The sequence below is a fragment of the Microcebus murinus genome, chromosome 12, assembly GCF_040939455.1.
Source record: "Microcebus murinus isolate Inina chromosome 12, M.murinus_Inina_mat1.0, whole genome shotgun sequence".
In the NCBI taxonomy this organism is placed as follows: Eukaryota; Metazoa; Chordata; class Mammalia; order Primates; family Cheirogaleidae; genus Microcebus; species Microcebus murinus.
The window spans coordinates 618,602-635,689 of record NC_134115.1 but is presented as its reverse complement, the minus strand read 5'-3'; the positions used below and the strand labels follow the sequence as shown (position 1 = coordinate 635,689).

The 17,088-nt window shown below is 64.0% G+C and overlaps 5 non-coding genes across 5 annotated transcripts; all 5 read right to left on the bottom strand.

Annotated features, from left to right (window-relative positions):
• Positions 1 to 94: 94 nt before the first annotated feature.
• On the bottom strand, positions 95 to 213 carry LOC142874397 (5S ribosomal RNA). Its single transcript, XR_012922214.1, has one exon. It is a non-coding gene; the product is annotated as a 5S ribosomal RNA (ribosomal RNA).
• A 3,490-nt stretch (positions 214 to 3,703) lies between these two features.
• LOC142874395 (5S ribosomal RNA) lies at positions 3,704 to 3,822 on the bottom strand. The gene has a single exon (XR_012922213.1). It is a non-coding gene; the product is annotated as a 5S ribosomal RNA (ribosomal RNA).
• Positions 3,823 to 7,325: 3,503 nt separating this feature from the next.
• LOC142874393 (5S ribosomal RNA) lies at positions 7,326 to 7,444 on the bottom strand. Its single transcript, XR_012922211.1, has one exon. It is a non-coding gene; the product is annotated as a 5S ribosomal RNA (ribosomal RNA).
• Positions 7,445 to 10,941: 3,497 nt separating this feature from the next.
• On the bottom strand, positions 10,942 to 11,060 carry LOC142874392 (5S ribosomal RNA). Its single transcript, XR_012922210.1, has one exon. It is a non-coding gene; the product is annotated as a 5S ribosomal RNA (ribosomal RNA).
• Positions 11,061 to 14,559: 3,499 nt separating this feature from the next.
• On the bottom strand, positions 14,560 to 14,678 carry LOC142874391 (5S ribosomal RNA). Its single transcript, XR_012922209.1, has one exon. It is a non-coding gene; the product is annotated as a 5S ribosomal RNA (ribosomal RNA).
• Positions 14,679 to 17,088: the final 2,410 nt, after the last annotated feature.

Below are 17,088 nucleotides of genomic sequence, written 5' to 3'. Positions count from 1 at the left end.
GCGCTGAGGGTGGGGGTGACCCCCGCCCCGGGCCGCCGCCTCGCTCCCAGAGAGGGGACAGAACAAGAGGCAAAAAAAAAAAAAAAAAAAAAGAAGCCTACGGCACCCGGTATTCCCAGGCGGTCTCCCATCCAAGTACTAACCAGGCCCGACCCTGCTTAGCTTCCGAGACCAGACGAGATCGGGCGCGTTCAGGGTGGTGTGGCCCTAGACGGCGGAGGGCGCCCCTGCCCCGCTCAAGAAGCCGAGCCTCTCTGCGCTTCCCCGCCGCCTCCTCCCGCCCCAGGCCCCGCGCCGGCGCTGACCCGCACCGGGCGGGCCTGTTGAGTTCACCGGCCGGGTCCGGCGGGCTCCGAGGGACGGGGGTGACAGGCGGGGCGGGGCGGGGCGGGCAGGGAGCGGCGGGCCGGGGTGGGGGGCTGTCTCTCTATACACACACACACACACACACACACACTCACACTCACACTCACTCACTCACACTCACACAAGATGCGCCTCCACGGCTGGACTCGCCAAGGTGGAGACCTTCCAGCCCCCTTCCTCTCCTCGCCTGGCCCACCCCCAGCTCGTGGCCGCCCCCGCCGCCGCCGCCGATTGCGCACGCGCGGGTCGCCCGCCCTTTGACCCCAGGCAGGGGCCGCCCTCCCCGACAACCCCTTTCAGCTGCGCCCCCCACCCTGTGGGTGGGCTGCCGCCTATTCCCCCGGGCCCGGGCTGGGGCACAGCGCATGGGGGAGGGGAGCGAGTGTATGGGGCGTCTCTCTCTCTCTCTTGGGATGTGTCCCATGGGTGGGGTGGCGTGGTTAGTGGGGCGCTGAAGAAATCAGTCCCCTCCATCTCCTACCTCTGGAAAACGCCCAAGCCCTTGGAGAACTGCCGGCAACGCGACCGTGGGGGCCGGGACCCTCCTCTGTGTCCTCCTGTGGCCCATTCCAAGGGGCCTGGGCCTGGCCGGGGCTGCATTGGACCCCGACCCCCCTGGCGTGTGGACTCGCTAAAAATCGGCGATTAGATATTGGATTCCAGCTTCATTGAGGTCATTTCACTAATGAGTGCACCGGAAAGAGTTTCCTAATCCATCTGTGAGGGTGGCAACTGAAAGAGAATTTTAAAGCTGACAGAATAGGCGAGGAAAGGCATAGGAGATTTCCACACCCAGTAAGGAAGCCTTTCCCGAAATGGAAGAAAGAAACGAGCAAACAGAGACACCGGTAGCCCGCCAGGATCAGAGTCTGCCCCCGAGAGAAAGTACCCTGACCAGGTTCACCCGTGGGTGGGTGGCGAGCTAGCGGCATTCAGAAGAGCGAGGCCCGCAGTCTGTGCAGAAGACACCTGCACTCGGGTGTGTGTGGCGGCACGATTCACAAGCAGCTCCAGATGTTAAGCCAAGGAGAAGCCAGGGAGTTCCCAACGCCCCAGGTGTCCTCAGCCCACGACTGGCTGCTGGGGGAATGCGAAGCCCGGCTCCTTGTCTGAGAGCGGGACAACCAGGAGGTGTGACGTACACCCCGGGGTTCCCAGGAGGATCAGGCTGAAGCTGGGACTTGGCCTGAAAGTGTCCCCTCGCACGGCCACCCCTTCCCCTTCCTGCTCCTCTACTCCTGGTGCCCCTCCATCCAGGGGCCAGACCTTAAAGAGTCACCCGCAAGAGAATCCTGGTCCCAAAGGAGCCTTCTGGGGGACCCGTGCTGAGAGAGGTTGTGGGCATGGCCCGCTGGGGCTCTGCCCGACCCAGGGCTGAGAGATGCAACCTCCCAGCTCTGGGTCCCTGCAGGGGAAGCGTTGGCAAGCACAGGGCCAGTCCTCCAAAGGCCCAGGTGCAGGGAGCCCAGGCCAAGCAGCCTGTGGAAGAAGCCACCCCGGGAACACGACTGCAGGCCACGGCCCTTCCCACCTCCTCCTCCTCCTGCTCCTCCACCCCCCCCCGACCTCCCACCCCCACCCCCGACATGGCGCAGGGCTCAGAGACACCTCAGACACTTGCTACCCAAAGTGCAAAGGGCATGAGTTGCTCCTCCAAACCCCCCCCCCCGCCCAGCAGACCGCGTTGTCCAGCCAGCCCCCGGGCCTCCCTGGGGTGCCCAGCACAAAAGTGCAGACAACCACCGGACCCTCAATCTCAGTTTTCGGATGTTTTTGCCACTCTAAGGACCCGCAGGCCAGCTGGGCCTTCTGGCAGGACAGAGAGCCCCGGAATCCGACGTGGAGAGCTGGGTGTACGTCCCCACGAGGAGGCGGTCCCCACCTCCGCGGCTCTCCCCTTGCGGGGGGGGAAAAGCAGCCACGGGGCCTCAGAGAAGACACCAGGCTGGGCGCCCGCCCCACAGTGGGAGCACGTCCCCCGCAGGCCACTTAGCGACGGCCGCCGGCCGGCGGACGGTTGGGTGGCGCGAGACGCTGCGGCCGCCCTGCTACCGGGTTCCTGGGAGGGTGTCCTGGAACCAGCGTCCACACCAAGCCCTTGGAAGGCCCAGGCGACGGAGGAGCCCCGTCAGGCAGGGGCCGAGGACGGTGACGGCCCGGGCGGGGAGGAGCGTGTCAGGCAGGGGTAGAGGACGGTGACAGGTGACAGGCCGGGCGGGAAGGAGTCAGTCAGGCAGGGGCCGAGGAGGAGACGGGGCTGGGTAAGGGTTAGGGTTAGAGTCAGGGCACAAGTCACAATCGCAAAGACCTGGAAGCGACCCGAGTGCCCATCGACCCACGAGTGCGTAAATGAAATGTGGCGCGTGGACACCACGGAGTGCTATTCAGCTAGGAGGAGCAGCGGTGAGAGGGCACCTCTCGTGGTTCTCCTGGCCAGAGCTGGAACCCGTTCCAGTAAGCCAGGTAGCCCAAGAATGGACACACGAGCACCACGTGCTCGCGCTCACCAGCAAATGGGTACGAACCGACGGACACCCAAGTGGACACAGAGGAATCACCTTCATCGGGTGGGTGTCGGGCGGGTGGGGGGAGGGGATGGGCATACACCTCCATTAGGAATGGGGTGGGTGCGCACCGACTGGGGGATGGGCGCACTTGAGGCTCTGACCCGAGGGGGGAGGCTGGGAGAGGGCAACGTACCCGACCTTAACATTGGTACCCCCACAATACGCTGGAACAACATCAGAGGTTAATGAATAAGAACACAGGGGGGAGGGGGGCACGGGCAACACATGTCACCTTAATACTTGGACTCCCATCATCTGCTTGAAAAGAGAGAGAAAAGAAAATGCAATCATAGAGATAAGAGACACTTTTTAAACATAATGAATCCGAAGAGAAAAGTAAAAGGAGGCCTGTGGGGCAGGTCTGGGTGTGACTCCGGATCCCCCAACATCAGGTGCCACCACCAAAGATTCCTACGTGTAGCCCATAGAACCCCAAAAGCAACGGGACGAGTTCTGGTCACATACTCCCTCAAAATGACATCCTGGCCTTCTTCTGGAACTCCCTCCCCTCTCAGACTCTCAAGGTTTCCTCCAGCGTGTCGGTTCCCACGGAGCAGACCTTTGGTCTGAGACCTGACAGTCCAGAAGCCACGCATGCTGCCGCGTGACGGCGGTGTCGTGGCTTGGGACAAGAGGAGGCCCCACGGTGCGGGCTGGGGCGCCAGGCACCGCGGCGGGCGCTGAGGGTGGGGGTGACCCCCGCCCCGGGCCGCCGCCTCGCTCCCAGAGAGGGGACAGAACAAGAGGCAAAAAAAAAAAAAAAAAAAAGAAGCCTACGGCACCCGGTATTCCCAGGCGGTCTCCCATCCAAGTACTAACCAGGCCCGACCCTGCTTAGCTTCCGAGACCAGACGAGATCGGGCGCGTTCAGGGTGGTGTGGCCCTAGACGGCGGAGGGCGCCCCTGCCCCGCTCAAGAAGCCGAGCCTCTCTGCGCTTCCCCGCCGCCTCCTCCCGCCCCAGGCCCCGCGCCGGCGCTGACCCGCACCGGGCGGGCCTGTTGAGTTCACCGGCCAGGTCCGGCGGGCTCCGAGGGACGGGGGTGACAGGCGGGGCGGGGCGGGGCGGGCAGGGAGCGGCGGGCCGGGGTGGGGGGCTGTCTCTCTATACACACACACACACACACACACACACACTCACACTCACACTCACTCACTCACACTCACACAAGATGCGCCTCCACGGCTGGACTCGCCAAGGTGGAGACCTTCCAGCCCCCTTCCTCTCCTCGCCTGGCCCACCCCCAGCTCGTGGCCGCCCCCGCCGCCGCCGCCGATTGCGCACGCGCGGGTCGCCCGCCCTTTGACCCCAGGCAGGGGCCGCCCTCCCCGACAACCCCTTTCAGCTGCGCCCCCCACCCTGTGGGTGGGCTGCCGCCTATTCCCCCGGGCCCGGGCTGGGGCACAGCGCATGGGGGAGGGGAGCGAGTGTATGGGGCGTCTCTCTCTCTCTCTTGGGATGTGTCCCATGGGTGGGGTGGCGTGGTTAGTGGGGCGCTGAAGAAATCAGTCCCCTCCATCTCCTACCTCTGGAAAACGCCCAAGCCCTTGGAGAACTGCCGGCAACGCGACCGTGGGGGCCGGGACCCTCCTCTGTGTCCTCCTGTGGCCCAGTCCAAGGGGCCTGGGCCTGGCCGGGGCTGCATTGGACCCCGACCCCCCTGGCGTGTGGACTCGCTAAAAATCGGCGATTAGATATTGGATTCCAGCTTCATTGAGGTCATTTCACTAATGAGTGCACCGGAAAGAGTTTCCTAATCCATCTGTGAGGGTGGCAACTGAAAGAGAATTTTAAAGCTGACAGAATAGGCGAGGAAAGGCATAGGAGATTTCCACACCCAGTAAGGAAGCCTTTCCCGAAATGGAAGAAAGAAACGAGCAAACAGAGACACCGGTAGCCCGCCAGGATCAGAGTCTGCCCCCGAGAGAAAGTACCCTGACCAGGTTCACCCGTGGGTGGGTGGCGAGCTAGCGGCATTCAGAAGAGCGAGGCCCGCAGTCTGTGCAGAAGACACCTGCACTCGGGTGTGTGTGGCGGCACGATTCACAAGCAGCTCCAGATGTTAAGCCAAGGAGAAGCCAGGGAGTTCCCAACGCCCCAGGTGTCCTCAGCCCACGACTGGCTGCTGGGGGAATGCGAAGCCCGGCTCCTTGTCTCAGAGCGGGACAACCAGGAGGTGTGACGTACACCCCGGGGTTCCCAGGAGGATCAGGCTGAAGCTGGGACTTGGCCTCAAAGTGTCCCCTCGCACGGCCACCCCCTTCCCCTTCCTGCTCCTCTACTCCTGGTGCCCCTCCATCCAGGGGCCAGACCTTAAAGAGTCACCCGCAAGAGAATCCTGGTCCCAAAGGAGCCTTCTGGGGGACCCGTGCTGAGAGAGGTTGTGGGCATGGCCCGCTGGGGCTCTGCCCGACCCAGGGCTGAGAGATGCAACCTCCCAGCTCTGGGTCCCTGCAGGGGAAGCGTTGGCAAGCACAGGGCCAGTCCTCCAAAGGCCCAGGTGCAGGGAGCCCAGGCCAAGCAGCCTGTGGAAGAAGCCACCCCGGGAACACGACTGCAGGCCACGGCCCTTCCCACCTCCTCCTCCTCCTCCTCCTCCTGCTCCTCCACCCCCCCCCGACCTCCCACCCCCACCCCCGACATGGCGCAGGGCTCAGAGACACCTCAGACACTTGCTACCCAAAGTGCAAAGGGCATCAGTTGCTCCTCCAAACCCCCCCCCCCGCCCAGCAGACCGCGTTGTCCAGCCAGCCCCCGGGCCTCCCTGGGGTGCCCAGCACAAAAGTGCAGACAACCACCGGACCCTCAATCTCAGTTTTCGGATGTTTTTGCCACTCTAAGGACCCGCAGGCCAGCTGGGCCTTCTGGCAGGACAGAGAGCCCCGGAATCCGACGTGGAGAGCTGGGTGTACGTCCCCACGAGGAGGCGGTCCCCACCTCCGCGGCTCTCCCCTTGCGGGGGGGGGAAAAGCAGCCACGGGGCCTCAGAGAAGACACCAGGCTGGGCGCCCGCCCCACAGTGGGGGCACGTCCCCCGCAGGCCACTTAGCGACGGCCGCCGGCCGGCGGACGGTTGGGTGGCGCGAGACGCTGCGGCCGCCCTGCTACCGGGTTCCTGGGAGGGCGTCCTGGAACCAGCGTCCACACCAAGCCCTTGGAAGGCCCAGGCGACGGAGGAGCCCCGTCAGGCAGGGGCCGAGGACGGTGACGGCCCGGGCGGGGAGGAGCGTGTCAGGCAGGGGCAGAGGACGGTGACAGGTGACAGGCCGGGCGGGAAGGAGTCAGTCAGGCAGGGGCCGAGGAGGAGACGGGGCTGGGTAAGGGTTAGGGTTAGAGTCAGGGCACAAGTCACAATCGCAAAGACCTGGAAGCGACCCGAGTGCCCATCGACCCACGAGTGCGTAAATGAAATGTGGCGCGTGGACACCACGGAGTGCTATTCAGCTAGGAGGAGCAGCGGTGAGAGGGCACCTCTCGTGGTTCTCCTGGCCAGAGCTGGAACCCGTTCCAGTAAGCCAGGTAGCCCAAGAATGGACACACGAGCACCACGTGCTCGCGCTCACCAGCAAATGGGTACGAACCGACGGACACCCAAGTGGACACAGAGGAATCACCTTCATCGGGTGGGTGTCGGGCGGGTGGGGGGAGGGGATGGGCATACACCTCCATTAGGAATGGGGTGGGTGCGCACCGACTGGGGGATGGGCGCACTTGAGGCTCTGACCCGAGGGGGGAGGCTGGGAGAGGGCAACGTACCCGACCTTAACATTGGTACCCCCACAATACGCTGGAACAACATCAGAGGTTAATGAATAAGAACACAGGGGGGAGGGGGGCACGGGCAACACATGTCACCTTAATACTTGGACTCCCATCATCTGCTTGAAAAGAGAGAGAAAAGAAAATGCAATCATAGAGATAAGAGACACTTTTTAAACATAATGAATCCGAAGAGAAAAGTAAAAGGAGGCCTGTGGGGCAGGTCTGGGTGTGACTCCGGATCCCCCAACATCAGGTGCCACCACCAAAGATTCCTACGTGTAGCCCATAGAACCCCAAAAGCAACGGGACGAGTTCTGGTCACATACTCCCTCAAAATGACATCCTGGCCTTCTTCTGGAACTCCCTCCCCTCTCAGACTCTCAAGGTTTCCTCCAGCGTGTCGGTTCCCACGGAGCAGACCTTTGGTCTGAGACCTGACAGTCCAGAAGCCACGCATGCTGCCGCGTGACGGCGGTGTCGTGGCTTGGGACAAGAGGAGGCCCCACGGTGCGGGCTGGGGCGCCAGGCACCGCGGCGGGCGCTGAGGGTGGGGGTGACCCCCGCCCCGGGCCGCCGCCTCGCTCCCAGAGAGGGGACAGAACAAGAGGCAAAAAAAAAAAAAAAAAAAAGAAGCCTACGGCACCCGGTATTCCCAGGCGGTCTCCCATCCAAGTACTAACCAGGCCCGACCCTGCTTAGCTTCCGAGACCAGACGAGATCGGGCGCGTTCAGGGTGGTGTGGCCCTAGACGGCGGAGGGCGCCCCTGCCCCGCTCAAGAAGCCGAGCCTCTCTGCGCTTCCCCGCCGCCTCCTCCCGCCCCAGGCCCCGCGCCGGCGCTGACCCGCACCGGGCGGGCCTGTTGAGTTCACCGGCCGGGTCCGGCGGGCTCCGAGGGACGGGGGTGACAGGCGGGGCGGGGCGGGGCGGGCAGGGAGCGGCGGGCCGGGGTGGGGGGCTGTCTCTCTATACACACACACACACACACACACACACTCACACTCACACTCACTCACTCACACTCACACAAGATGCGCCTCCACGGCTGGACTCGCCAAGGTGGAGACCTTCCAGCCCCCTTCCTCTCCTCGCCTGGCCCACCCCCAGCTCGTGGCCGCCCCCGCCGCCGCCGCCGATTGCGCACGCGCGGGTCGCCCGCCCTTTGACCCCAGGCAGGGGCCGCCCTCCCCGACAACCCCTTTCAGCTGCGCCCCCCACCCTGTGGGTGGGCTGCCGCCTATTCCCCCGGGCCCGGGCTGGGGCACAGCGCATGGGGGAGGGGAGCGAGTGTATGGGGCGTCTCTCTCTCTCTCTTGGGATGTGTCCCATGGGTGGGGTGGCGTGGTTAGTGGGGCGCTGAAGAAATCAGTCCCCTCCATCTCCTACCTCTGGAAAACGCCCAAGCCCTTGGAGAACTGCCGGCAACGCGACCGTGGGGGCCGGGACCCTCCTCTGTGTCCTCCTGTGGCCCAGTCCAAGGGGCCTGGGCCTGGCCGGGGCTGCATTGGACCCCGACCCCCCTGGCGTGTGGACTCGCTAAAAATCGGCGATTAGATATTGGATTCCAGCTTCATTGAGGTCATTTCACTAATGAGTGCACCGGAAAGAGTTTCCTAATCCATCTGTGAGGGTGGCAACTGAAAGAGAATTTTAAAGCTGACAGAATAGGCGAGGAAAGGCATAGGAGATTTCCACACCCAGTAAGGAAGCCTTTCCCGAAATGGAAGAAAGAAACGAGCAAACAGAGACACCGGTAGCCCGCCAGGATCAGAGTCTGCCCCCGAGAGAAAGTACCCTGACCAGGTTCACCCGTGGGTGGGTGGCGAGCTAGCGGCATTCAGAAGAGCGAGGCCCGCAGTCTGTGCAGAAGACACCTGCACTCGGGTGTGTGGCGGCACGATTCACAAGCAGCTCCAGATGTTAAGCCAAGGAGAAGCCAGGGAGTTCCCAACGCCCCAGGTGTCCTCAGCCCACGACTGGCTGCTGGGGGAATGCGAAGCCCGGCTCCTTGTCTCAGAGCGGGACAACCAGGAGGTGTGACGTACACCCCGGGGTTCCCAGGAGGATCAGGCTGAAGCTGGGACTTGGCCTCAAAGTGTCCCCTCGCACGGCCACCCCCTTCCCCTTCCTGCTCCTCTACTCCTGGTGCCCCTCCATCCAGGGGCCAGACCTTAAAGAGTCACCCGCAAGAGAATCCTGGTCCCAAAGGAGCCTTCTGGGGGACCCGTGCTGAGAGAGGTTGTGGGCATGGCCCGCTGGGGCTCTGCCCGACCCAGGGCTGAGAGATGCAACCTCCCAGCTCTGGGTCCCTGCAGGGGAAGCGTTGGCAAGCACAGGGCCAGTCCTCCAAAGGCCCAGGTGCAGGGAGCCCAGGCCAAGCAGCCTGTGGAAGAAGCCACCCCTGGAACACGACTGCAGGCCACGGCCCTTCCCACCTCCTCCTCCTCCTCCTCCTCCTGCTCCTCCACCCCCCCCCGACCTCCCACCCCCACCCCCGACATGGCGCAGGGCTCAGAGACACCTCAGACACTTGCTACCCAAAGTGCAAAGGGCATCAGTTGCTCCTCCAAACCCCCCCCCCGCCCAGCAGACCGCGTTGTCCAGCCAGCCCCCGGGCCTCCCTGGGGTGCCCAGCACAAAAGTGCAGACAACCACCGGACCCTCAATCTCAGTTTTCGGATGTTTTTGCCACTCTAAGGACCCGCAGGCCAGCTGGGCCTTCTGGCAGGACAGAGAGCCCCGGAATCCGACGTGGAGAGCTGGGTGTACGTCCCCACGAGGAGGCGGTCCCCACCTCCGCGGCTCTCCCCTTGCGGGGGGGGGAAAAGCAGCCACGGGGCCTCAGAGAAGACACCAGGCTGGGCGCCCGCCCCACAGTGGGGGCACGTCCCCCGCAGGCCACTTAGCGACGGCCGCCGGCCGGCGGACGGTTGGGTGGCGCGAGACACTGCGGCCGCCCTGCTACCGGGTTCCTGGGAGGGCGTCCTGGAACCAGCGTCCACACCAAGCCCTTGGAAGGCCCAGGCGACGGAGGAGCCCCGTCAGGCAGGGGCCGAGGACGGTGACGGCCCGGGCGGGGAGGAGCGTGTCAGGCAGGGGCAGAGGACGGTGACAGGTGACAGGCCGGGCGGGAAGGAGTCAGTCAGGCAGGGGCCGAGGAGGAGACGGGGCTGGGTAAGGGTTAGGGTTAGAGTCAGGGCACAAGTCACAATCGCAAAGACCTGGAAGCGACCCGAGTGCCCATCGACCCACGAGTGCGTAAATGAAATGTGGCGCGTGGACACCACGGAGTGCTATTCAGCTAGGAGGAGCAGCGGTGAGAGGGCACCTCTCGTGGTTCTCCTGGCCAGAGCTGGAACCCGTTCCAGTAAGCCAGGTAGCCCAAGAATGGACACACGAGCACCACGTGCTCGCGCTCACCAGCAAATGGGTACGAACCGACGGACACCCAAGTGGACACAGAGGAATCACCTTCATCGGGTGGGTGTCGGGCGGGTGGGGGGAGGGGATGGGCATACACCTCCATTAGGAATGGGGTGGGTGCGCACCGACTGGGGGATGGGCGCACTTGAGGCTCTGACCCGAGGGGGGAGGCTGGGAGAGGGCAACGTACCCGACCTTAACATTGGTACCCCCACAATACGCTGGAACAACATCAGAGGTTAATGAATAAGAACACAGGGGGGAGGGGGGCACGGGCAACACATGTCACCTTAATACTTGGACTCCCATCATCTGCTTGAAAAGAGAGAGAAAAGAAAATGCAATCATAGAGATAAGAGACACTTTTTAAACATAATGAATCCGAAGAGAAAAGTAAAAGGAGGCCTGTGGGGCAGGTCTGGGTGTGACTCCGGATCCCCCAACATCAGGTGCCACCACCAAAGATTCCTACGTGTAGCCCATAGAACCCCAAAAGCAACGGGACGAGTTCTGGTCACATACTCCCTCAAAATGACATCCTGGCCTTCTTCTGGAACTCCCTCCCCTCTCAGACTCTCAAGGTTTCCTCCAGCGTGTCGGTTCCCACGGAGCAGACCTTTGGTCTGAGACCTGACAGTCCAGAAGCCACGCATGCTGCCGCGTGACGGCGGTGTCGTGGCTTGGGACAAGAGGAGGCCCCACGGTGCGGGCTGGGGCGCCAGGCACCGCGGCGGGCGCTGAGGGTGGGGGTGACCCCCGCCCCGGGCCGCCGCCTCGCTCCCAGAGAGGGGACAGAACAAGAGGCAAAAAAAAAAAAAAAAAAAGAAGCCTACGGCACCCGGTATTCCCAGGCGGTCTCCCATCCAAGTACTAACCAGGCCCGACCCTGCTTAGCTTCCGAGACCAGACGAGATCGGGCGCGTTCAGGGTGGTGTGGCCCTAGACGGCGGAGGGCGCCCCTGCCCCGCTCAAGAAGCCGAGCCTCTCTGCGCTTCCCCGCCGCCTCCTCCCGCCCCAGGCCCCGCGCCGGCGCTGACCCGCACCGGGCGGGCCTGTTGAGTTCACCGGCCGGGTCCGGCGGGCTCCGAGGGACGGGGGTGACAGGCGGGGCGGGGCGGGGCGGGCAGGGAGCGGCGGGCCGGGGTGGGGGGCTGTCTCTCTATACACACACACACACACACACACACACACACACACTCACTCACTCACACTCACACAAGATGCGCCTCCACGGCTGGACTCGCCAAGGTGGAGACCTTCCAGCCCCCTTCCTCTCCTCGCCTGGCCCACCCCCAGCTCGTGGCCGCCCCCGCCGCCGCCGCCGATTGCGCACGCGCGGGTCGCCCGCCCTTTGACCCCAGGCAGGGGCCGCCCTCCCCGACAACCCCTTTCAGCTGCGCCCCCCACCCTGTGGGTGGGCTGCCGCCTATTCCCCCGGGCCCGGGCTGGGGCACAGCGCATGGGGGAGGGGAGCGAGTGTATGGGGCGTCTCTCTCTCTCTCTTGGGATGTGTCCCATGGGTGGGGTGGCGTGGTTAGTGGGGCGCTGAAGAAATCAGTCCCCTCCATCTCCTACCTCTGGAAAACGCCCAAGCCCTTGGAGAACTGCCGGCAACGCGACCGTGGGGGCCGGGACCCTCCTCTGTGTCCTCCTGTGGCCCAGTCCAAGGGGCCTGGGCCTGGCCGGGGCTGCATTGGACCCCGACCACCCTGGCGTGTGGACTCGCTAAAAATCGGCGATTAGATATTGGATTCCAGCTTCATTGAGGTCATTTCACTAATGAGTGCACCGGAAAGAGTTTCCTAATCCATCTGTGAGGGTGGCAACTGAAAGAGAATTTTAAAGCTGACAGAATAGGCGAGGAAAGGCATAGGAGATTTCCACACCCAGTAAGGAAGCCTTTCCCGAAATGGAAGAAAGAAACGAGCAAACAGAGACACCGGTAGCCCGCCAGGATCAGAGTCTGCCCCCGAGAGAAAGTACCCTGACCAGGTTCACCCGTGGGTGGGTGGCGAGCTAGCGGCATTCAGAAGAGCGAGGCCCGCAGTCTGTGCAGAAGACACCTGCACTCGGGTGTGTGTGGCGGCACGATTCACAAGCAGCTCCAGATGTTAAGCCAAGGAGAAGCCAGGGAGTTCCCAACGCCCCAGGTGTCCTCAGCCCACGACTGGCTGCTGGGGGAATGCGAAGCCCGGCTCCTTGTCTCAGAGCGGGACAACCAGGAGGTGTGACGTACACCCCGGGGTTCCCAGGAGGATCAGGCTGAAGCTGGGACTTGGCCTCAAAGTGTCCCCTCGCACGGCCACCCCCTTCCCCTTCCTGCTCCTCTACTCCTGGTGCCCCTCCATCCAGGGGCCAGACCTTAAAGAGTCACCCGCAAGAGAATCCTGGTCCCAAAGGAGCCTTCTGGGGGACCCGTGCTGAGAGAGGTTGTGGGCATGGCCCGCTGGGGCTCTGCCCGACCCAGGGCTGAGAGATGCAACCTCCCAGCTCTGGGTCCCTGCAGGGGAAGCGTTGGCAAGCACAGGGCCAGTCCTCCAAAGGCCCAGGTGCAGGGAGCCCAGGCCAAGCAGCCTGTGGAAGAAGCCACCCCTGGAACACGACTGCAGGCCACGGCCCTTCCCACCTCCTCCTCCTCCTCCTCCTCCTGCTCCTCCACCCCCCCCCCCGACCTCCCACCCCCACCCCCGACATGGCGCAGGGCTCAGAGACACCTCAGACACTTGCTACCCAAAGTGCAAAGGGCATCAGTTGCTCCTCCAAACCCCCCCCCCCGCCCAGCAGACCGCGTTGTCCAGCCAGCCCCCGGGCCTCCCTGGGGTGCCCAGCACAAAAGTGCAGACAACCACCAGACCCTCAATCTCAGTTTTCGGATGTTTTTGCCACTCTAAGGACGCGCAGGCCAGCTGGGCCTTCTGGCAGGACAGAGAGCCCCGGAATCCGACGTGGAGAGCTGGGTGTACGTCCCCACGAGGAGGCGGTCCCCACCTCCGCGGCTCTCCCCTTGCGGGGGGGGAAAAGCAGCCACGGGGCCTCAGAGAAGACACCAGGCTGGGCGCCTGCCCCACAGTGGGAGCACGTCCCCCGCAGGCCACTTAGCGACGGCCGCCGGCCGGCGGACGGTTGGGTGGCGCGAGACGCTGCGGCCGCCCTGCTACCGGGTTCCTGGGAGGGCGTCCTGGAACCAGCGTCCACACCAAGCCCTTGGAAGGCCCAGGCGACGGAGGAGCCCCGTCAGGCAGGGGCCGAGGACGGTGACGGCCCGGGCGGGGAGGAGCGTGTCAGGCAGGGGTAGAGGACGGTGACAGGTGACAGGCCGGGCGGGAAGGAGTCAGTCAGGCAGGGGCCGAGGAGGAGACGGGGCTGGGTAAGGGTTAGGGTTAGAGTCAGGGCACAAGTCACAATCGCAAAGACCTGGAAGCGACCCGAGTGCCCATCGACCCACGAGTGCGTAAATGAAATGTGGCGCGTGGACACCACGGAGTGCTATTCAGCTAGGAGGAGCAGCGGTGAGAGGGCACCTCTCGTGGTTCTCCTGGCCAGAGCTGGAACCCGTTCCAGTAAGCCAGGTAGCCCAAGAATGGACACACGAGCACCACGTGCTCGCGCTCACCAGCAAATGGGTACGAACCGACGGACACCCAAGTGGACACAGAGGAATCACCTTCATCGGGTGGGTGTCGGGCGGGTGGGGGGAGGGGATGGGCATACACCTCCATTAGGAATGGGGTGGGTGCGCACCGACTGGGGGATGGGCGCACTTGAGGCTCTGACCCGAGGGGGGAGGCTGGGAGAGGGCAACGTACCCGACCTTAACATTGGTACCCCCACAATACGCTGGAACAACATCAGAGGTTAATGAATAAGAACACAGGGGGGAGGGGGGCACGGGCAACACATGTCACCTTAATACTTGGACTCCCATCATCTGCTTGAAAAGAGAGAGAAAAGAAAATGCAATCATAGAGATAAGAGACACTTTTTAAACATAATGAATCCGAAGAGAAAAGTAAAAGGAGGCCTGTGGGGCAGGTCTGGGTGTGACTCCGGATCCCCCAACATCAGGTGCCACCACCAAAGATTCCTACGTGTAGCCCATAGAACCCCAAAAGCAACGGGACGAGTTCTGGTCACATACTCCCTCAAAATGACATCCTGGCCTTCTTCTGGAACTCCCTCCCCTCTCAGACTCTCAAGGTTTCCTCCAGCGTGTCGGTTCCCACGGAGCAGACCTTTGGTCTGAGACCTGACAGTCCAGAAGCCACGCATGCTGCCGCGTGACGGCGGTGTCGTGGCTTGGGACAAGAGGAGGCCCCACGGTGCGGGCTGGGGCGCCAGGCACCGCGGCGGGCGCTGAGGGTGGGGGTGACCCCCGCCCCGGGCCGCCGCCTCGCTCCCAGAGAGGGGACAGAACAAGAGGCAAAAAAAAAAAAAAAAAAAAAGAAGCCTACGGCACCCGGTATTCCCAGGCGGTCTCCCATCCAAGTACTAACCAGGCCCGACCCTGCTTAGCTTCCGAGACCAGACGAGATCGGGCGCGTTCAGGGTGGTGTGGCCCTAGACGGCGGAGGGCGCCCCTGCCCCGCTCAAGAAGCCGAGCCTCTCTGCGCTTCCCCGCCGCCTCCTCCCGCCCCAGGCCCCGCGCCGGCGCTGACCCGCACCGGGCGGGCCTGTTGAGTTCACCGGCCGGGTCCGGCGGGCTCCGAGGGACGGGGGTGACAGGCGGGGCGGGGCGGGGCGGGCAGGGAGCGGCGGGCCGGGGTGGGGGGCTGTCTCTCTATACACACACACACACACACACACACACACACTCACACTCACACTCACTCACTCACACTCACACAAGATGCGCCTCCACGGCTGGACTCGCCAAGGTGGAGACCTTCCAGCCCCCTTCCTCTCCTCGCCTGGCCCACCCCCAGCTCGTGGCCGCCCCCGCCGCCGCCGCCGATTGCGCACGCGCGGGTCGCCCGCCCTTTGACCCCAGGCAGGGGCCGCCCTCCCCGACAACCCCTTTCAGCTGCGCCCCCCACCCTGTGGGTGGGCTGCCGCCTATTCCCCCGGGCCCGGGCTGGGGCACAGCGCATGGGGGAGGGGAGCGAGTGTATGGGGCGTCTCTCTCTCTCTCTTGGGATGTGTCCCATGGGTGGGGTGGCGTGGTTAGTGGGGCGCTGAAGAAATCAGTCCCCTCCATCTCCTACCTCTGGAAAACGCCCAAGCCCTTGGAGAACTGCCGGCAACGCGACCGTGGGGGCCGGGACCCTCCTCTGTGTCCTCCTGTGGCCCAGTCCAAGGGGCCTGGGCCTGGCCGGGGCTGCATTGGACCCCGACCACCCTGGCGTGTGGACTCGCTAAAAATCGGCGATTAGATATTGGATTCCAGCTTCATTGAGGTCATTTCACTAATGAGTGCACCGGAAAGAGTTTCCTAATCCATCTGTGAGGGTGGCAACTGAAAGAGAATTTTAAAGCTGACAGAATAGGCGAGGAAAGGCATAGGAGATTTCCACACCCAGTAAGGAAGCCTTTCCCGAAATGGAAGAAAGAAACGAGCAAACAGAGACACCGGTAGCCCGCCAGGATCAGAGTCTGCCCCCGAGAGAAAGTACCCTGACCAGGTTCACCCGTGGGTGGGTGGCGAGCTAGCGGCATTCAGAAGAGCGAGGCCCGCAGTCTGTGCAGAAGACACCTGCACTCGGGTGTGTGTGGCGGCACGATTCACAAGCAGCTCCAGATGTTAAGCCAAGGAGAAGCCAGGGAGTTCCCAACGCCCCAGGTGTCCTCAGCCCACGACTGGCTGCTGGGGGAATGCGAAGCCCGGCTCCTTGTCTCAGAGCGGGACAACCAGGAGGTGTGACGTACACCCCGGGGTTCCCAGGAGGATCAGGCTGAAGCTGGGACTTGGCCTCAAAGTGTCCCCTCGCACGGCCACCCCCTTCCCCTTCCTGCTCCTCTACTCCTGGTGCCCCTCCATCCAGGGGCCAGACCTTAAAGAGTCACCCGCAAGAGAATCCTGGTCCCAAAGGAGCCTTCTGGGGGACCCGTGCTGAGAGAGGTTGTGGGCATGGCCCGCTGGGGCTCTGCCCGACCCAGGGCTGAGAGATGCAACCTCCCAGCTCTGGGTCCCTGCGGGGAAGCGTTGGCAAGCACAGGGCCAGTCCTCCAAAGGCCCAGGTGCAGGGAGCCCAGGCCAAGCAGCCTGTGGAAGAAGCCACCCCTGGAACACGACTGCAGGCCACGGCCCTTCCCACCTCCTCCTCCTCCTCCTCCTCCTGCTCCTCCACCCCCCCCCCGACCTCCCACCCCCACCCCCGACATGGCGCAGGGCTCAGAGACACCTCAGACACTTGCTACCCAAAGTGCAAAGGGCATCAGTTGCTCCTCCAAACCCCCCCCCCCGCCCAGCAGACCGCGTTGTCCAGCCAGCCCCCGGGCCTCCCTGGGGTGCCCAGCACAAAAGTGCAGACAACCACCAGACCCTCAATCTCAGTTTTCGGATGTTTTTGCCACTCTAAGGACCCGCAGGCCAGCTGGGCCTTCTGGCAGGACAGAGAGCCCCGGAATCCGACGTGGAGAGCTGGGTGTACGTCCCCACGAGGAGGCGGTCCCCACCTCCGCGGCTCTCCCCTTGCGGGGGGGGGAAAAGCAGCCACGGGGCCTCAGAGAAGACACCAGGCTGGGCGCCCGCCCCACAGTGGGGGCACGTCCCCCGCAGGCCACTTAGCGACGGCCGCCGGCCGGCGGACGGTTGGGTGGCGCGAGACGCTGCGGCCGCCCTGCTACCGGGTTCCTGGGAGGGCGTCCTGGAACCAGCGTCCACACCAAGCCCTTGGAAGGCCCAGGCGACGGAGGAGCCCCGTCAGGCAGGGGCCGAGGACGGTGACGGCCCGGGCGGGGAGGAGCGTGTCAGGCAGGGGCAGAGGACGGTGACAGGTGACAGGCCGGGCGGGAAGGAGTCAGTCAGGCAGGGGCC